Source organism: Sylvia atricapilla, chromosome 3, assembly GCF_009819655.1.
Source record: "Sylvia atricapilla isolate bSylAtr1 chromosome 3, bSylAtr1.pri, whole genome shotgun sequence".
Lineage (NCBI taxonomy): Eukaryota > Metazoa > Chordata > Aves > Passeriformes > Sylviidae > Sylvia > Sylvia atricapilla.
The window spans coordinates 16,235,093-16,257,616 of NC_089142.1; positions in this window are offsets into that span (position 1 = coordinate 16,235,093).

Here is a 22,524-nt window from a genome sequence, read left to right on the forward strand (position 1 = left end):
CTCAATGCAAGTGCAAGGCAGTCTACTTTTGAACCTGGAGACTTATGATACTAAGTAAAAATGAGATGATTGATAATGTTATCAACACTAGGACAATAATCCAGACAAAGATTTATCTGATCTGATTTAAGTATTCTACAGTATAAATATCTACCACTGTTCTAGTCATAAAAGATTCCTTTTACAGTCATCAGAATTTGCATATCTAAACTGCAATTTTAAAGCAGGTGTCTAAAATAGACCAGACTAACAGATTTAGAGGTATGATACTTACTAATTTATTGACTGTAAGTGGATTTGGGTGAGAACTCTGTCATTTCCACAATCCATATGTGGCCTAGAAATCATCTTTGAATTTAAATAGCCTGGTATATTTTATATCATGGCAGTATATTGGTAAGCCCTCATCCAGAGTAAGGTGAATGGTGAGAGATAAATATGTTACATGTATTTTGACTGCAGATTATCCTTTCTCAGTTATAAATCAACACAAAACACTTTTCATGGGCAGATTGTGATGAGACAAGGGGGAATGTTTTAAACTAAATGGAGAGAGACTGAGACCAGATATTAGAAAGAAATTCTTTACTAATAGGGTGATGAAGCACTGGCACACATTGCTCAGAGAAGTTGTGGATGCTGTTCCATTCCTGGAACACTTCAAGATTGGGTTGGACGGGGCTTGGAGCAACCTGGTATAGTAGAAGGTGACCCTGCTCACAGCAGGGAGTTGATATGAGATGATCTTTGAGGTCCTTTACAACCCAAACTACCATTCTGTGATCAGTGGAATACATCACATATTGCAGAAGTGAATGAGTAATCTCTTTCCAGGAAAGAACAGAGATGTCTAGCTAAATGTGGTTATGTGATGTAGACTATACTTGTTACCAAGGTCTTCTATTTTATCAAGATGAGGTGATGGTCTAAAATATGAGATTTTTAGGATAAATATATACCATTTTGTAGTTAGAAAAAAACTGTTTTACTAGCAAAAATTTCTATTCTCATTAAACGCAATTAGTCCATGTAACCCATTCACTCAGCCAAAGACATATTAACCATATTCATTGCATAGCTAGACCCATTTAGAACCTCTCAAAAAGAGGATTCCATAGCATTTCTAAATAAACTTCTTCAATATTTAACTTTTTCAACCTTAACAATTTTACAATTCTATCATTCTGTAATAAGTGCAGTAAAATCTTCTTCCTCACAGGTGACTTACCACTCTTCATGAAATGTAAGCCCATTGCTTATTGTTCTATCCCCAACAGACAGGAGTATATGTCCATTTGGCAGGACTTTATTGCATACTTATTCCACATGTAATAGATATTTCATGCCTACTGAAAACAATCTCTTTGTAACTGTTATATGTCTAACTAATGTAGTTGGAAACTAGCATGAGAAATATGTGCACCTGTGTATGTAGCAATGTAGTCAACAAAATTCTGTGCTGCTTGAAATTTAGGTATTCTATGACTAGTTATATACTTATCAATCTGACTATTAATCCCTCGAATCCTTTTCCCATGGAGATGTCCCTCAACATTCCATCCATCAGAATTCAGATAGATGGCACATGAACATGAGTTCAAGTAAATTAATATTTTGCATAGTGTAGCTTTGAAGAGGTGAATCTGGTGGTGTTCTTTTTCAGTAACATGTTCAAGAAAATGAAACTTGACAAATGCTATAAAACGTCATTCAATTTTTTGGCATCTCTTTAGTGTTATATTACAAAAAGGTACCACACCCCCCCACACACCACTTCCCATTCTTCATAAATCAATCCAATACAATCTAATTGGAGCTAATCATCATATTGGCTATGCCAGTGTAAGAATACTTAAGGGTTTCATAGATTAGGAGAATTATGCTCAGGTTTTGTTGTTTTTTTTTTTTTTTTTTTTGTTTTGGTTTTTTTTTTTTTTTTTTTGTTTGTTTTTTTTTTTTTCCCTAGGAGTTATAGTTCATGTTACAAGTCAAAATTTCAAGGAGAACTGTATCAGCTGGGTGCACTATATAGCATTATAAATTAAGTCATAGTTTTCACTGAGATGAATTCAAAAAGAGTCCTCATGTGTTGTGAATTATTTTTCTTTGTCCTTTGACTGAAACATGTTCTTGGAAGGATGCAATTGTTTCAGGTTTGTTAGTCAGAACATGTTTAAATGTTAACACTTGTAAAGATAAAAAACAAAAGGAGACATAACACCATGCTTATCCCATGTATAAAAACTCCAAATCTGTATACTAAATGTGAAGCCAACATTTTATTCCCTGAACAGTATACAGTTCATTAGCAACAGCATTCACCACCATCTGACAGTTGGCCAGCATACTGATCTAAACTAGAAGATAATGAGGTTAGAAAATATCTTAGAGGAGTATAAGAGCTATGGATGATACTCTTTGTACAAAGAAAAACTGAAAGTGGCAAATAGGTCTTTTGGGTTTAGAATGCCTCTGCAATGCTTGTGTGGTACAACAGAATGAACCCTACTGTAAAAACTTCAGTGGTAAAAAACTCAGAAGTAAGCAACTATTGTGACCAAAATCCAAAGAGAAAATAGGTTTCTTTCAGGTCTTTTATGTGGTAATTACAGAAACCAGTAGTGGGAAATAATCTTTTGGCCGTCAGTGTCCAAGGGAAACACTCAGTGTTTCCTTGCTACATGGCATTTAAGACAGAGCAGCAAAGATTATCTCCTAAGTTTCTTGCTTCAAAATGTCATTGGAAGAGGAATCCAAAGGACTAGGTTTGAGGGGACATGAACTATTTTCCAGGTACTAAAAGAGCTAGGTTAAAGTTGTCAAACTGATATTCACACATATTTACTGTGGAATCTAATATAATCATTGCAATTCACTATAGGTTAATAGAATATTCACACGTGTTTGGCCACAAACAATATAGTTATCAGTCATGGTCACAGATCCACAAAATCAAATTATTCCAGAAAGCCATGGCTTTTACCAACAACCATTACAGAAATTAAGTGAGGAAGGATAAAGAGAAGGGGAGTAGAAGAGAAAAAATGCTGAGAGTAACACAAAAGTTTTAGAATGGAAAATTCTTCTAAATATATGATGCAACCTTAACTGTTGGATTTTAAGTGTGATTTTAACAACTTTTCACATCAGGATTAAGGGAAATAAATATGTATGATCTATGAGAGCTGTATAGGTTGTCAATAACTATTATTAACAGATAACAGATGCATCCTCCTTCAAAAGTCTTGGTGTTAGCTTAGGGAACACTGATCAATAGACACTTCTACAGCAAGGCCTGGCAGCAATGCAGACTTTTACCTGACACTGCACCTCGGGTTTGGTGATGAGCAGGGGGATGTTTCAACAGCACTAGTATAGTTTGCTAGAAATGGGAGTTCTCCACTCCATTAATTTGGGGATGCCTCAGTAGTCACAAATGAGATTAGTTAATAGCCTAAAGGAGAAGGACCTCAAAAGGGTTGAATATCTAAATCAGAGACTACACACAGTCAATTGCTTCCTTGGAAAGCTATCAAGCAGCTCTTACTTCTTACAGTCCTTCTCACTCACAGGCCTGAAGTACTTTACAAGATAACTTCTACTCTCTTTCACAAATGGTGAACTCCAGATAAGAAAAGTGTGTGTGGAAGCAGAAAAATAAATTCAAACTAGAGTTTCCTCTAAGCTTCATCCTTCTCTTGCTCTGAACTACCAGTAAAGATCTAAAGTTTAAGCCTAAAATGCATAATATTGAGTGTTACCTCCTTATATGAATGCCTATGTGTTAAAGAATTGGGAAAAAAATTCTAGCAATTTTGGCACAAAAGTCATGTAGGTGGTCTGGCCTGTTTTGTTGAGATACCATCACGGTTTTCTTGTAATTTTGCTAGAGATCGATGAAAATCTATCTCAAGTAATTGCACAGTGAACCATTGTAATCTTCTTGTTTGCATTATCTTGTTTTGACTAGGAGCCAAGTTTTCCCTGAGTACCCAGACCACAGAGTACCTGAAAGTGTTTCAGTCAGTCTCTGACAGCTCCTGAGCACTGTGGGCTTTCATGATCCCCTTACTGTGTGGGTGAAGGAGCTTGAAGAGCTGCATATGCTGGATAAGAATTTTCTTCCCAAAATATAAGTTGTTCCTTTAAGTACAAAAAAATTTAGGGAACTGTATTCCAAACTGACAGCTAGATGAGAATCTGTAATTCTTGTCTTTTCAGCAGGAATTCATGGCTAAAGAGTTACCTGCTTTATCCTGTATTGTAGGATATTCAGTCACACCCGCTGCACGTCCGGTACAAAGGAACACAAGAACATGTTATGTACTAAGATAATTATATTCCAAACTAATTTAAAAAAACCCTGAAACAAATATATTTCATTCTGTGGATCGCATTTAAGCCTCATATATCTCTGTTCTAGACTGACATTTATGCAGCCTGATGCTCTCTTTTTCTTTAAAATAATACTCATAAAAAACATAGATCATACATATTTATGTAGAGACATATCTTTCAACCATTACAAAATGTAATTGGACTTTTTTTGGTTTGTATTATTCTGTTTCAAGGCATAGAGAAAGCTGTATACAAATATGCAGAGAATAATCATAGACTCTCTGGGAAGTCCTACAAATTATCCCTGTTGTTTTGTGTGCTTTAAACTTGAGCTATGCTGAATATGAAGTCACAAATATGGGTTATTCTAATGTGTTTTCCTTTTGCAATAATTACTTGGAGGGTAACTACTTAGTGTAGTGATACTCCTTATGTGGTTTTATTTTGGTTCCATAAATCTGGTTTACAACTCAAGGGGGATGGACCACATTGAAAACAGAGGATCTGATTTCTATTAATGAGAAGAGGTGATAATCCTAATTAGAACTCAAGTTGCTTTAAATCCCAACTTTTATAAGAACATTTCTACAAGGAAAACAGCTCTATGTTCATCAAATATTTTTCATGTATCTTATTGGTTCACGGAATAATTCAATATTATAAATGAATATTTTGCAAGACTGTTTTTTGTTCTTTTTCTTTGGATTCTAAAAAACTGCAATCAATTAAAAAGAAAAAAAGCACAAATGAAAAACACAAACAAACAAAGAAAACCCCAAGAGATTTGGCTGTTTCTTTATTTAAGTACCAATACCTTACTAATTAGCGCTACTTACCTTGCAGAGCAGAATGTGGTTATTTTCTTACAGGGCATATCTTCAAATCATTAACAGATAGTGTAATTAGTATTCAGTTTTGAATGTGTTCAAATTTGACCCCTCCACAGCTTGCTACAGTGTTTAAGGAAACACATTCTTTTTTTTTAATCTCTTAATATCTGAAGTTTGTGCCTAGTGTTTATTAAAGTAAAGTCTTGTTATGAAACATGCTGTAGCAATGATGAGTTACCTAACCATTTACTGAAGGTAACCCAGTAATGATTATTTTAATGATGTTTTTCTCCTTTTAACTTTTGACTGATGCACTGGAAAAGTCTGGAAGGTTTTTCTTCCCACTTGTTTCTTCACTTTTACTCAAAATTTAATTTTTTTTTTCCTTTTAATATTAAAGATTCTCCCCCCCCCCCCCCCCCCCCCCCCCCATTTCTTTCTGGTAACAGTAAGAGAAATATGACAATGATTTCTTTTAGGGTCCTGAACCTTACCCAAAAGTATGGGAATATCATATCTTTAGTAGAGACATCCTTTATCTTAAATATTAGGATTTGTACAGTAGCATAGGAGTTATGAACATGCTCTGAGTACCCTGAAATGAGTACCACGTGAAATACTGCTTAGGTCAGTGGGCTTCTTCTGTAGTGTAAGAGTTAATACAAGCTCATTGAGCAGCGAACCACCCCATCATCAAAATATTCTGAAGCAAAATTGACCAGAAATTTTACAGTTTGAATTGAAAAGAATCTGTTCTTTTGTTCATCATTCAATTTAACCCTGTTAGTCCAAAACTTCTGCATTTCAAATTATCTACAGATTCAGCCAGACTGAAAGGTGCACAGAAAGTTGTGAGCACAATAGTGTGGCTTCCCCATTCATTTGGTTTTAGGTACTGACCATTCCGCTCTTTTGCAAATATTCTTCAGGTCACTACAGTGGCAGCATTTCTTGCTTGCTGGCTGAACTTGTTTGTTTTACATCTCTTTTAGACAGTGCTACTCCACTAATGCATAAGACAAAAGAATTGCCACAGAACAAGGGGTCATAACAAATGGCTTTTGAAACATGTCCAGCAAAATACAAAAATAAAGAGATATTTAAAACAGCTCTAAATAAAATGGAAACTTTTAAATATAATCCTCCAAAATACTAATTGCAACCATTTGTTTCATAGGATTAAATCCTTGTAGAACATTTTATCTGACTGTTTGGACTAGGATGTGAACTTTACAAATTACTACTTTTTTTTTTGTTTGTTTTATTTGGCACCAGCTGTGTGCATGCTTCTGAAACATCACCAGTCATGCTGAGCATTTAGTAGGAATGTTGCAATGGCAATTTAGATGTTAAAGGGCATTGTGATTTTTAAGGGCTTGTTATCATGGCCAGCTGTAGCTAACAGCTTGTAAGAGATCAGGAAGAGGTATGTGATTTTCCAAGTAACAAAAGCAGCCTGTGTTTACCACGATTTCTTTTCTGCCACAGAATGTGAGGTGCTGGATATGAAAATAGATGTTTTCCCAGGAACAGAATTAATAAATGATGTTGTAATTCTATCATCTTTACTCAAATCTCTCAAATAGTTTCAAAATGTTTAAAATGTATCAATTATCCTCTCCAACAGGAAATATAATTTCAATCAAGTTACACTGGAAGGTCTGGAAAAGTAAGAGGGAGGGTTTGTGTCTGTTTTGGGTATTCAAACCAGGGAATATTTGTTACAGCATCCTCTCAAAATTTTCTTATTTAATTTTCACTAATCAGGACCAGGATTGTCAATAATGATAGAAGATTACCATTAGTTACCAGATAAGCAGAGGAGGCAGTTCATGGAAGATGAAGGTTGCGCAAGCTCTTGCCAGAGGATATTCTGTAGCTTCTTCTGATGCTATGGCTTATCCATAGAGACCAGCCTGTTGAATCATTCAGGGTAAATTAGTGTTGTTTGAAGCAAACATCACTCAAAGAGTGGCTTTAAGTAGCATAGGTTTACTATTATTTGTACACAAAGACAGCATTTTCTTGATTACTTGGAAGCCTTGACAAGATATATGTATTGTTCTATTGAAAGTGAAGAAAATAAAATTAAGATATAGACTATTTTCTCAAAGTTTTCTTTTGCTGGAGTTCTTAGTTATAAAGAGATTTATTCACAACTCAGTAAACACCTAGTCAGATCTGTTTGTTTAACATTTTTCCACATATTTTAAAAGATTGGTAAGGTAGATTCTTTATGATATATCTGCACAACTGCAGATTAAAGTAAAAGTAAACAAGCAAATTATATATCAGATACAGACTTACCAGGACCTCATTAAAAAGTTGGAGCTATCAGCAACAGACAATTAGCTTTTGTGTCTTATAATTATGACTCACAGCTTAAGGTAAATTGATAAATTTGATGAAAGAAAATCATGTAAAGTGCTCGAGGTACCCGGTTATACTTCCCTTTTCACATTCCAGGAAAGATGGAAAACCTTGTGGGACACACTGAATGTTAATTGCACCAACTGGACAGTATTATTAAACAATTAACTGAACTATAAAGGACGATGCATGCTGTCCTTTGCTACATCTTAGAGACATTATTCTGTGTATTGCAGTAAGATATCGGTGTGTATTACCTTTGTAATAGGCAGAAAACAAGAACAAAAGGTAAGCAGCAGTGCAGAGTAACAAAAAGAAAACAAATATCCATATGAAACTATGATTATAACAAAAATCAAATACACATGAAGAACATACAGGTTTCAGTTAAGGAAGAGCTCTTCACTGACCTCTGCAGTAGTTAAGTCTTAGCAAAAAAAACTAACTCAAAACTAATTTTTTCATCTCTGGTGATCAAACCACCTCCCACAAGGTACTTGTCATCTTGTTCTCCCCTAAATTACCAAGGGTTTTGAAGTAGGAAACTTGATTATGAGAAATTGGAAGATAACCTGCTGAAGAGATGTTCTGATTTCAATCTTAGTTTTTGTGCCTTGTTTCATCTTTTTGTGCCTTGATTCCAGTGCTCTTCATGTTAATGTGAACCAATATTTAAAGAAAGCATACAATATGTTAAATGTTATCCCTAAGAAAAAAGGACCAGTTTCCCTTGGAATGATGTTGCATTTTGGCTGTTTCAGCATGCTCTTGCCATGAGTTCTGCACTCTTTTTATGACATTCTCTCTGCAAGTTTTTCCCCTTGGGTTTGATCTTGCTTTCCTTCATATTCTGAAAGAAAAAACCTGGGAAATAACTAGAAGAAAGAAGACTTTCCTGATCCACTTCACTCTATCTATTCATCATCCTAATGGTGGAAATTACATTTTTCTGATTTTTCTGTCTCCAAGATGGGTATAGCCATCATAGGACAAGACAACAAATACTTACCTGAAGAAGAAATCTGTGTCTCTTTTTCCTCATCCTTCCACAAGAAACCAAAATAAAAAACACTACTTTTTACCTTGGCTTAGAATAGCAGTTATGGCAATTCTGTGGTCTAAGTCATCCTGCAAATAAAATCCATTTTAAAAGAGTATGAATTCATTCCTGCATATTAACATAGATAAGACTGAACAGGGAGTATGATTTCCATGTCGTTTTCTTATTCAAAATTCAGAAGGGGTTGTCAGGGCTCTCAGGGTGCCACCAAGATCTTTAGCTTGGGACACACCCTTGACTCTTCTGTGAATTTATAAAATGGGATGAATGCTGCACATTCTCTCTCTTTGCTTGTACTACAGAGAAGCAATCTTGTGCTAGTCTGCAGGTACTTTGCTGATTTCTGTTTGCTGTGCCTTTATTTCTTGTGGGATACATGACTCTGCAGCACTTCTGTTGATCTGTTAAGCAAGTAAGGTAAAGGATTTGGTGCAGCCATCAGAGGTATGGAAGAGAACAAGGCTGTTCTCTGAAACATTAATCTGTGTCTCTCTCTCTGGATCTCTACACCGAGTAGTTGAGGCAGAAGGAGAAATCTTTTTCTGCTGCCTTTCTTCAGAGCCAGGGGAGAACAGAGGACATAGCAATAAACACACTAATGCTCTTCATGATGAGGATGGGAAAACAGAAATTGTGTCCTGGTAGGAGGCCAGAAGACAGGATTCATCAGTAAATAATGATGCTAAAATGTAGTGAAGCCGCTGCACAGTATTACAGGAAACATCAAAGCATTCTCACAACTAGATTTTTCTCACCATCCTGAAAGGCATTTTTGATGAATCAGCTACTTGCTGGAGTTGGTAAGACCTGCAAAAAATCTTTTTATTCAATTATAGGCACCTTCATTTGCAGCTGCAGTAAATGAAAGCAGGAACGGCAGGGAGTCTGGCATGTTTCAGCATCACATGCAACTTGTGGTGCTATATCTTAAATTAGGATGCTGCAGCTGTCCTACTTTCTGAACTATGGTTTTATTTTAAATAGCTAATTATGAAAATAGCTAGTAGCCATCCCAAAAAAATAAAATCCATTTTCTTTTAGTAAGTAATAGAATGGAGACTACTTGCTCTGAACTAGAGAAAATTCCCATTTTTTATCAAAATTGCTTTGACTTTTATGCATTTTCAAAGCTTTAGTCCATCCAACTAGGAAGCAAAACAAGCTTGAAATCAAGTTACATAAATTTCTACAAAAAACCTACTTATTCTGCATATGGTCTAGCTTTAAAAAAGCTTCTACAGACTTCTCTGAAGTCTCTTCCATTTCAAGTTTCACAATAATTCTACAAATCAATTACCCTTGTTTGTGATAACATGGCTGTCCCTCTTTGTGCCTTTTTTTCAGATAAATGTGCTTTAACCAACATATTGGTGCAATTTTTTCTAGCTGTCTTTTTTTACTACAGATGAGGGTTGTTTGGTTTTTTTTGGTTTAGTTTGGTTTTTTTGTTTGTTTGTTTGTTTTTGAGGGTCCAAACTATACCTCCCTTTGCCTGCACCAAATGAACAAAACACGAGATTCCACATGTCAGCTTGATAATGAATAGGGATGAAGACACAGATGTTCATGTTATAGGGATTTAATTTTTAGTCCTTATTCCTCAGGGCCTCAGGTCTCCAGCAAAGTTAGAAGGGCTTTCATTCTTGTCTTCATGGGAGGTTGGTTTATGACCCTTATTTCTTTAAAGTGATTTGAAAATCCTTTTCTGATATTGGCAGAATATAATATTTGCTTTCTTCAGTTCAGAAGTAAACTGCTGCTGAGTCTGCAAGCACACTCGTGGATGAGGAAGGGTTCCTGCGAGTGTCCTTTGGGCTGAGGTGGGGTTTCAGTGACAGTACTCCACACAAAGAATTTTACACTCAACTTTGAAAGTCATTACCAGCTGACTGATGCTGAAATATTTTTTTTTAAATAAAACCTCAGAAACTTCTCAGTCCTGACAAATGTTAATGCAAACCCTATGGCATCAGCATGACTTGGCATCTTCCCAACCTCTGCACCTGCACAATTACAGCCAAGCTTTCCTAAACACTTTTTCCCTAACAGCTTGTTTTGGTTTGGGTTTGCTGTTGTTTTGCACCATTTTCCCCCACCTTTCTCTTTTTAATCACCAAACACTTATGGCAGGCATAATTTTTCAGATGTTGTTTTGGAGAGTTTCTTGGAGCTCATCATATATGCCCCTTGAGAAGGTTTGCAAGAGTGGCCCACACCTGAAGCCAGAGTCAGTGAATTCCAGTGAAGATCCCAGCAAAGATCCAGAGCCACCTGGCTCGCCTGAAGGGCAGCAGGCGAGGCTGCTCAAGGAGTGCAGAGCCAGCAGCTGTGTTCTGCTCAGGCCACTCTGACAGCTCCCACCGTACTGATAAAAGCAGAGCTATCAATCACTAAATAAGATCAGCCAGCATTTTAGCATTGCCCTCCCCTTTCTCACTCTCTTTTGCAATTGGCCCTCAGTGTTCTGCACCAATACACAGTCAGGTGTGTTTACACACAAGGCATTTGCATGAGGGCTTTGTGACCTGTCAAGACACAGAAAATTAATGTCAGCTCATTAACAGAAAGGGAAAAAAAATAAAATTCACAAGATGGAGACCAGAAACCAAATGCTTATTTAAGTTAACTGCCCAAGCCTCTGTGATTTCAGTTGAATTCTATCAATTAATTCAGCTGGGCATCTGGTATAAGATATAAAGAAATAAGGATGTTCACATGTTAAATATAGACCTATTATGCCAACTTCGTAATACTTGAAAGGATGAAATAAAGTAGCAGTCAATAGGCCGAGAATTGGTTTTATTTATATTGATATAAATCTGGAATAAGTGTTCAGAAATGTATTGCAATGTCTACAGACACACTTATGTTCACAATGTTCAGCCTTATAAATGTCTGATTGATTTCTAAGTAGAACCTCTCCTCCGACAGCAGTGGAAGACCTCTACCAAGAAACAGATGGTATGTAATGGACTGTGGTTTGACCTCTCATCTGCAGTCTGAGAAGTTGGTTGTGGGTCTGCATTACTGAGCAGTAATTGCTAAATTCAGGAGGTCCTTTTTTCAAATCACAAGGAAATCTGTAGCTTGTTACGTAAAAACTAAATCATGAAATTTACTTCTAATTTTGTTTTTTTTTTTTCTATTCAGAGCAATGAAAGAAAACACTGCTTGCTTCAGGATCTTAACCTGACCTATTACTAGGTATAGGCTGTCATTTCAGGACTTTCTACAGAGGATTGTCTGTATCTTCATTGCTGATCTACCCTTTTAAAGAGAAAACACAAAATCCTAAACTTTTACTTGTCTTTGACTTGCCTTAAGCTCAAAATATTGTGAAGAAATACTGTGAAGAACTAATTATCAGTTGTTAAAAAATATATGTGTTCTTCCTATGATATCACATTTAAAAAAAAACAGAAGGTAGAACAACTGAGTGGCTAGAGAAGAATAATTTGAAATGGGAGATGATCTTTGAGCAGCTGTTGAAAAAAATTAGTATGGGTGAAATTCTGAACTTCTGCTGTGCAGAAGGGACCCAGTGATTTATTGTAGCCTCATGTACTTTGTTTTTAAAAACCACAATTAAAAATTTGTATTTAAAGCTTTACAGATATGTAGATTCACATAATGAAAAGGAGTGTGTTTATGTGGAAGCCTTATGTATAATATGATATAAATTTTGAGAAATTACATTTGTACTTAGTTTTTCTCCTTAATTTTAAGCTTTTTAATTATTTTTACTGTGTTATACACTGAGAAAAAAATTAGGCAGAGACGTCTGTGTTTCAAAACATGCAGACAATTATCACTCATTTCAGATCCTGGTGTTTGCCTAGGTAGTCATTCATTATCTCTTTTAAAAGGTCAGTTACAGGGGTAATGTGCTTACCTTTTTAAATTGTATGAAAAAAATTAATTGCTTAAATGTCCCCTTGCTGATTGATTGAAATATTTTTATTTATCCATTGGAAAGAATTATAAACAGACTTTCTTTTCAAGCATATTATGGAAAATAAGCATTTTTGGCATATTCAGTGTTCCTTGGAAAATCAAGTATATATTACTAGTTCAGACTATTGTCTTCTGAGATTCTGACCTCTACTCCCTCCAAAAGAGATGATAGATACAACGGGATATGTATGTGTGTGTGTGTGTGTTTGTTTGTTTGTTTAGCCAAATGGGAAACTAGTGATTCCAATTTCATTGCATTTTATCCAGCTCATGGGAACGGAGCATCCTCATCATTTTTGTGTTACATTTGCATTAAGCTGAACATAAACCCAGACTAACTGCTGAAGAAAGGTTCCTAAAATGTAAAAAAATCTTTCTCTACACTAATCATATTTTCATGTGTAGCTGAATTTACTCACTCTTAGTGCTACTTAAAGTATCCAAAAGTCTGATTTTTATTAGAGAGAACTCTAACTCCTCCCATTCATTTTGCCAGGGCTTTGACAGAAAGTACCATTTTTAAAAGCTTTGAGATTCTAAATCCTTGTGCTCTGACTTTATATTGTGATTTATTCCTTCCTATAGTCTTGCCTAATCTTATATTCATAATCAAGGACCTTGCAATAAAATTGGTGGAACTTTCATTTTTTGACTTGATAACTTACAATAATTAAATTTTCCTTTTTTTCCTTACTTAAGGATTATTACTGCTTATTACTATTCTAGCAGGGGAGGACACTCATTTGTGTGTGACTTTAGCAGGCCTGCTTCCAAAAGACCCTTCTGGATGAAACTCTGCTTGGCAGCATGTAGACCTTCTTACTCACCCAGGGTGATCAGTAAAGATTGTTATGGCCACAACAAAACATTTGAACTCTGCAAATGGGCATGTGAACGTAAACTGACCTGCTCTATATCAGCACAACACTTATGTCACACTGTGCTTGTTCTACAGCCATTTAAATACATATCAGCAGCTATGACAGGTAGGTATGACAAAAAGAGGCCCCAAATTAGAAAAATGCTTAGTGTCTAAATTCAAGATAATAAGCAAAGGCATAATGGCTTTAAGACTTTGCTGAGTCAAAGTTTGCATGTCTAAATTGCAATGAAAACCTGCACGTTGGAACAAGACAGATGCCAGGAAACAAATAATTGTAGGTACCCAAGTGAGAATTGCACATCTGCTTATATGGAGCTGGATGGAGAAACTGGAAGGGGAAAGAAAACAAGATTGAACAAGTCATGTTATGTTTTGTTAGTTAAGACTGATATTTTGGTATGCAAAACATTTTTCCTTTTTTTTAATTAGGATCTTATGCAAATTCCTTTGGCTTCAGTGGACTTTGGAATGTATCATGGAAAATAAAGGAATTTATATTAAATAAAAATTTCAGACAGAAAAATGGGCAACCCTACCCTCAAATATTTATACCCTCAGATTCATGCTGAATAATGTTTTATCCCAAATCTTTTGCTCTTTTAGCAAATTAAAAGAATGTGTTTTTGTATAGTTTACCACCAAACAATGCTAGTTTTGATCAAGTTAGGGCCCTTTGAAATAATTCCATGTTTATCCACACTACTTATGAGCTTTGAAAATAACCTGTCTCAGTTTTGGATTTGAAACAAAGCTGAGAAATTACTTTTTTTTTTTTTTTCAAACAGACTTGTAATAGAGATCTTCTGGGGGATTTTTTTCAATTTAAACATTGACTCTATTTCTCCAGACTGGAACAATATTCTGGCTTCAGAGAACTCCAGAACAGCAAGAAATGGTTTCTCAACTCTTTTCATCTGTTTACAAAATAAGCTACATAAATATCAGTCATCTCTGATATTTATTCCACTCTCTAATGCAATTATGAAAATCCCCAAGCAGTATCCTGGAGTGATTTCACCACCGAAAAAAAATAGAGTCTTGCAGAAGTTGCCTCATAAACTGCATGTGAAAGATCAATTTCAGGGCATTACACTCTAGACATAAATGAAAATAGAATCAAAGCTTTAAATATTGATGTAGAATTTACTTTTTCTAGTTTCATGGTGTTCACTGATCATACTCAACATAAAGAAAATAAAACAACACCCCCCCCCAAAAAAAAACCAAAACAAACAAAAAAAACCACCAAAAAACCCACAAAAAGCCAAAACTTTTTGGTATCTTAAGTCAGGTATAAGGCTTGCCAGAACTACCTGTAAAAGGCAGAGGGAGGATTGCATACAGAAAGCATGAAAATTCTTGTGTCTTGATCCCAGTATGACACACAGAATGAAAAAATTTTGCATCAGTCATAAAGATGTACAGAATGCCTGCTTTCAACCCTACCCTGATTTCAAAGAGTTTGCACAAGGGGGGAAAAGAGTTGCTCATCTCAAAATATGAAAAACCCACATAAATTCAGCAGGCAAAATGAAGCTGGAAAGAGGAACAGGTATGAAAAAAGAATGTGACCACTTATCAAGTAATAAACAGTTTGTCATCTCTGACTAACAATTGGCGCAAATGCACATCAGCAATAACAACATGGGTAAGACCCCACGATTCCTGAGGCTGAAGAAACCAGGGAACAGATACAGCTGTCATTTATACAGGCAACCATCTGTAAAAATCCACTGTGATTCACTGAATTCCTTTGGGTGGACACTAGCTAAACAGGGGCAAAAATGGATGGAAAAACCTCCATTTTAGAAAATGCAACAGATTATTTTTTAATCTCATATTCACAATGTCACGGTTTTACAACAGTAAATGAAAAAAGAGCAGGAGCACCTCAATGTATCTGGGCAACTTCCTGCATATCATTTTGGTTTTCCTCATCTTGAGCAGGAGAAACACAGAGTAATGAAATCTGGAAGAAAAATAAGATAAATATTGTTTTGCACATTTCTTTTCAAATGGCGTCTCAGGGTTTTTTTATAATGGGGGAAAATAACAAGCACTTTTGAACTATACATTTTTACTAATATAGTAAAATAGAGATTATGATGTTGTAATGATGGCTGCAGCGTAAGAACACTTTTTACACAATACATATCCTGGAACTGCTGGCTCTCACAACTACTTTTACTTTCAATGGGGATATATCTCTATATATGAGGTATACATATTCATACACACATGTACATGGACCCACATACATAACCTCTAATGGGGTTAAAGGAGAATTTGCCAACTGTACAAGTATGAGATTGCTAGGAAGCACATACTGCTTTAACCTAAAACAATTGCAAAATAAGTCATTAAGTGCCATAGTTCCTTGTGTGACAAATCTACCTCAGGCAGCAATATTCCCTTTGCACATCTCTATTTGGCAAGAAGGCTCAAGTGACCTTGAGTGAGATGTCCTTAGTCTATGGATATTGGTTTTTCCTCATGCCATGCAGAGCAAACCTTGGGGAATGACTGAAAAAAGACCTTATGAAGGCTAAAGTTTTACCTGTAATCAAGGTAAAATGCGACAAGCATTCAGTAGGAGAGATGGAAGAAAATCCATCAAAGTTATAAAAATTATAGAAATCTTCCTTGGTTAGGGAGATACATGGAGTCTGAAAGAAACCTGGAGAAAGATCAAGCCTTCTGGTTCTGCTCCAGCAGACTGTTAGGTGTTTTCTTTGTAGCACTTCAAAAAAACCTCAGATCCAGGCTGCCTCTTGCTCCCACCCCCTACACCCATTCCAATCATGTGTGATCTTCTTTTAAGACACCTAGAGGTAAAACAGTTAAATAAATCCAGATTATTAAGGTTCACATTCAATTAGTAAGGAGCAGATGAACAAAACTGCAAAACATCCCTTCTTTGATTTTTTAGGCTCCAAAACAGTGGTTCCATATTTCACCCATGGTGTTTTTGTCATTATTCAGACATAATTTTCTGCTAAAGTCTTTCTTGCAAAACCCTTTTATATGTCACAGAATTCAAGAATGCTATGGAACATATAAAGTGACACAGTGAGGAATGTAGACTTTGTCTAATTTTTTTATGATCTTAGAACTGATAGCCCTTTAAAAGCCCTTTTTAATAAGAGGACTGTCTGCTACAGGAATGATGACATGATTTGGCTACCAGTCTGTAGTTAAAGGAGAGACTTTTATGCCATTGGGTTTATAGACACTATTTCTGGTCAGAGAAAAAACCCACATCTTACTGGAAGTGAGCTTAACAAGCCCATTTTTTCTGATTTTGCTTGAGGTAGTTTGGTTTAGTTCTTGTTTTCTGAAGACAATCAATATCTACAAATTAATTATAAATAACATTTGGCATTCAAACCTTTCCTGAGTATTAAACATAGTGATGATTTTCATTCAGTAAAGGATTGGCATGATAATTACCTTTAATGTATAAATTACTTTATAGTCCTAACCCAGGCAAAAAAAGCTCCTGTTGCTTCTTTAAATGCCAACCATCACCCCCTCTCTACCAAACGCTGTGAAAATAATTATTTGCCTCAAGTCCCTAGATCAGATCAAGGCATTGATATATTTTCTATTGGTTTTTTTTTTTTTTTCATTCAAAAGTGCAATTAGAGAATATTGTATGCAACAAATATCAGACCAGAATACATACAGGACAGGAACTAAGTTTGTTTACCGTGCACCCATTTCCTGCCCTCTGACACTGTTAGAATGGGATGCAGAAAATTTTTTCACCTCTCTTTCCTCTAAGTGAAACCATTTCTAATGATTAAAAAATTATATCATGTCCTCTTGTGACGGAAGGTGGAGACCATGACCCAATTTTCCATAGTCCCAGAATTCAGCTCTCAGGGATGGAAAATGACTTTTACCTTTTATCTTGCACCTTTTTAGTGGTTTTCATGGATCCAAAGAAAGTCTCACTTGTTACTCTGTGATATATATTTTCAGGTGTTTTGCCTTGTGCCATCACAATAACCAACACAGCAGAAAATCACACTGTTTCACTTCAGCTCTCACCCCATAAAACTTAGGTACACATCTACTAAAATCCTATTTAAATATTTGCATAATGTATCAAGATATTCTTCTTTTGAGGGGCTTTTTTTTTTTTTTTCTATAGATCTCCAGAAAATGTTAATCACCAGTTTTAAGCTGCAGGAGGTGGAAATAACTTGAGTTATTTTTGCTAAGGTAGCTGAAAATAAAGACTATCAAAAGATGTCTGCTAATGGACTTTTTTAAATGGTGTGATTCAGGTTAAAAAAAAAAAAAAAAAGAATAAAACAGAAACAGAAAATAGCAGAGATTGAAATAAAAGAAATGAAATGGAGTGTCAGCAATTTAATGTGCATATGAGCTCCAAACACAACAAAAAAAGCTTTGCTTCAGGCAATTTCTTCAAATAGGAAAAAACAACCTTCCATCATTTTTATTTGTAGAGGTTCTTTGAGTTACTAAGTAATCTCTATACTAAAACATTTCTCCTTGTAAAGGAAACTAGGGGAGAAAAGCAGAAGCCATGCAGCTTCTGAAACACATCACTAATCTATGATGTCATTTTAAAAGCAGGAAAGATCATTCTTTAAATAACCTGCTTTTGCAGATTACCCTCTGTCTTTTTCTTCCATCACAGCTTTCAGATGCTGAAGAGCTCTCTAAGAAAATCTAATGCAATGGTTTCCAGCAAGTGTCTTCTTAAAAGCATCTTATCTATACATTTTTTCCCCCATGTCCATGAATAAAAGTCAACTCTCTCAGTTCTGACTGGCAGTCAGTCCAGCTGGAGAGCTGGAGTGTCACACAATTCTTAGCTGCTGAGTGTGAGGTGATTCAGTAAAGAATAGGTAGAATCTGGATTTATATTACTTTAAGTCTATCAATATTCTGACCATTTCAGGAACCCCATTGTTTGTCTTTTTCATATGGAAAATTTACACCCTCTTAAATTCTTAAGCTAAATTGCCAGGCTGTAAATGAAAAAAATCTAGGGCAAGAAGAAAAATTATTCTTTTGCTTTGGATCATTGTTTAATTTAATCATTTAATTATTTTCAAGTTTTTTATTTTTCTATTTTTAATTTTGCTTTTTATTGTATTTCAGTGATGGACACCAATTAAAATGTCCATCTCCCATCACCATTGCTGAGTGATAGTGTCTTTGTTACCATTTTGCTTAACAGCTGCCAAAGAGAAAGAGTCATTATCAGCACCACTCACAGCCTGCTGCCCATTTGATAAACAAAATATTCCTTTTGGGGAATGAGATTAAATAACCACTAAAATATAATAGCGCTAAATTCGATGAAAAAAATAAATATTATACTTTCACCAGGAATAAAGAAAAAATCCAAATATAATGTGAGTGACTCTTAAAGGACAGCTTTAATTTAATATTGATGATAGTAATTTCAATTCCTGAAAGACTGTCTTGTAAATTTGAGAGCTCTAAAAGCCGAATCTTTCCCTCCCACTTCATTCATCTATCCTTTCACATCATCAGCCAGAGCAAAACACTTCCTTGCTTGCCTGCTCTAATCAATCCTGAGAGCCTGTGAACTCCCATTAACTTACTTAACTACTTCATAGGGGGTACTGTAAGAATTAATTAAACAGTTCCTGTTTGGACACTGCTTTGAATATGTATGGTGCTGTGGAAATGCTACGCTATTATTTAAGCAGACTCATTATTTAAGCAACAAATATTGAATAAATAATATCAATTTTTGGCAACCTCCAGCTCAGCTGCAGATCAGCTCTTTCCAGGCTTCAGGAGTCAATTACTGAGTATGTGGATGTAAGTCCATGCATTGGGTATGTGGTTGATTTCAGTATAATTAGGTCAGAATCCATCAGTTGATTATCTGAGCATGAAGAAGAGTGCCTGGTTTAGGTTCCCTTTTATTCCTGCTGCAGGTATCAAGTATCAAAGGACATAACTCTCTCTCTCTTTCCGTCCCCATTTTTTTTTACAGAAGGCCTAATGGATGGGGAAAATCTCCTTGTAGAAGCAGAAATGCAGGAAAATGTGCAGAGAGGACAATACGTACTACACATTCTGAAGAAGAGAGGATGGGGTCCCAGAAGCATGCACAATTTGTGGTATAGAAAGCAGCTGATGAATCTGGTTTTTCTTCCTTAAATCATACTTTATCCTCAGCCCACTCACAGGGGTGCCAGGGTGCCCTCCATGTTCCCTGCCAAACACACACCAGAATGCCTGCCAGCATTGAACACTACAAAATTCTCAGTGAAAGAAACTTAAAATCTATTAACTGAGGCACATATACACACAGTCCTTTCTGAAGGTTTGTAAGGTGTTAGAGGAAAGGTGCACTATCTCTATTCGATTTGGGACTTTTTCTTTACTTTGAGATGAACAATTTCAATGCTCTGGGTATATGATAAGAAGCATCTTATCCCAGTCTCCTTTCTTTCTCCTTTTAGTGTAGGATAGACTGGAAGATGAGGATTTAAGTGCAGTTAAAGAAAAAACAGAGTAAGTTTCTCCAAAATGTTGCCAAACATAATTGGGCCTGGTTGAGTAAATTGCTGACACTGAACAATTCGATCTGCAGACCTTATTTCCCCCATTCTTGGGACCAGTGCAGTGGGAAAGTGATGTATTCATTCTCTAGAACTATTCAAATTACAGAAGCATTTCAATGTCCAGGTTGCTGATGACTATCAGCTTTCACTGTTCATTTAGCTGCCTTCTCTGGGAGATTCATCAGTCAGACTATTGAAATGAAGTTACTGCCAGAACAGCCCAGTTGAACTACTGGAGAAAGACACTGAGGATCATTTGCCAACCTCCTGCTTCCTAAGGACATGTATTTGCAGCCAGAGGGAAGGTCTGAGGTGTAGTAGTACCAAAGGATTCTAGAATTACTGAAGAGGAGGGAGTGTGAATATGCAAAATTATGGTAAAAAGGTCAAGGCACTCAAATTAAAAAAAAAACAAAAGCAAGCAGAGACATCTGGAAACATTAAGGAATATTATAGAGTAGTAAGGCAGTGTTATATTGATTCAAGGACATAAAGGAATGTGCAGCAAGATAAGGTAAGCTGAGGTGTTTTCCTATGTGAGGAGGAAACAACCAATACAGTCAGTGCCATGTAGTCACGGTGCCTTCACTATTTGTATTGAGGACCTGAAGGCTCACAGCAGCATTTCTCACCAGCTACCATGGTCCTTTTTCTCCATGCAAAACTCACCATTGGGAAATGAAGAGAAGGGTGAACACTTCAATTCATGTCTTGGGTTAAGGCCAAGTCATGATCCTGGACATGAAAAGGGAAGAATGCAGTACAAACATGCCTCAGACACCAAGCAGGACATCTGAGAAGAGTGTTTACAACAAAGCTACATAAAAATAATAATTTTTAAGATTTAAAAAAAAAAAAAAAAAAAAAAAAAAAAAAAAAAAAAAAAAAACACCAAAACAAAACAAAGCAGTCGTCAAACTTCTGAGGTTTTTAAATTATGGGCTTTTATTTTGACAGACTTCAACAAAAATTTAGATATTTCTTCCCTTCACCCTTGCCAAGACTGAAACAAAACATGGAGAAATAAACTTTAAAAACTTCAGCTGTGAAAGCACTAGATCCAGTCCCACTAGACCAAATCACAAATACACTTGGGGCAAGTCCTCAGAGGCCTGCCTGAAGCATGGAGCTCTGAACTGCGAAGGGAACTGAAACATCTCTATCTACCCCACCTCAGCTGAGCCAGCATTGGGTGGTTCCCAGTGATCCCAAATTTTAAACGTGTTTTCCTTTTTTTTTTTTTTTTTTTTTAAGGTTAAAGAACTAAAAGAAACAATCAAAAAGAAAAAAAATCAAAGGACACAGAATAGGATTCCTACAGATCTTGTCAAACTGGATTTCATGTAAAATGGTCATGGCAAACATCTTCATGAGGATAATATTTTTCCTTTTTCTTTCCTTAATAGAAAGTTTGTCTAAAACAGTTTGTAAACTGCGTGAAGCAAGCTGTATGGGAACATGGCAAACAATCATTCATGGATGACCAAATGCATCTCTCCATACTCTTGCTTTATTATTTCTATTGAAAAAACACTGTGTGAAGCATCTTCTTGATATCAGAATGAATGATTGAAGTTTCAGCTAGAAAGCTACTGCTCGTAATTGTTATGTACAGGGAATTGACACTACTACCTTGTTTAGATGCTTACAGAGGATGACCAAAGTTAAGAGGCTTATCTTCTACCTTGCCAAAAAGAGAGGAATAGGTTACGTGTGGAAGTTGATACAAAGCAACCTGTTGAAAAGGGTGCTCTGGATTTCCTTTGGGAAAAACTTAATTTTCTCTGCTGACTGTAGAGGGAAACTACAGAGATCGATCTCCCAGCCTAACATATAATTAGACACTTAAAGCTAAGATGGGCACACACCTTATCATATTCCCCTTCATAAAAATTCTAAAAGTGTAGTTTCAACCTTGTTCATATATATACCTATGTATTAAAACAGGGAAAAATTATAGGTTTTGTGTACATATACAGGATCACAGATGAACATGTGTCTGCAATAACCACAAAAAATTAATACTATCATCCTTTTGAGCTTTTTTGATCACGATTTCTTTATTTTTTACATACAGGCTCATAATTTCATAGTAAATAAGACCTATGCCTATCAATAATCAAGTATCCTTATAGGGACTCTAAATGTACAAAAATCTTAGGTAAACTGTATAAATCTAAATAAGTATTTCATATTTGAGGTCTCTTTTATTGAATAGGTGTTTGCAATTGTTAGAAAAGTGTGTATCAGGTCAGTAAAACCATGTGTTTTATCAAAAAGGGAGGGGGGCCCTTGGGGTATGCTGAGTAAGAATTCAATAGAATCTTGCCTTAAAACTTTATGCTTTAATTAAAATGTATACTGATGTGTAGCCATTTCCCTGAGCACAGCAATATGGTAATAAGCCTTTAAAAATTCAGATCTCTGCAGTTTCATAGTACATTTTTCAATCTGATCAAACTTTTTTTTCTCTCGCTAATCAGTACTTTTTGTGGTTTATGAATACAG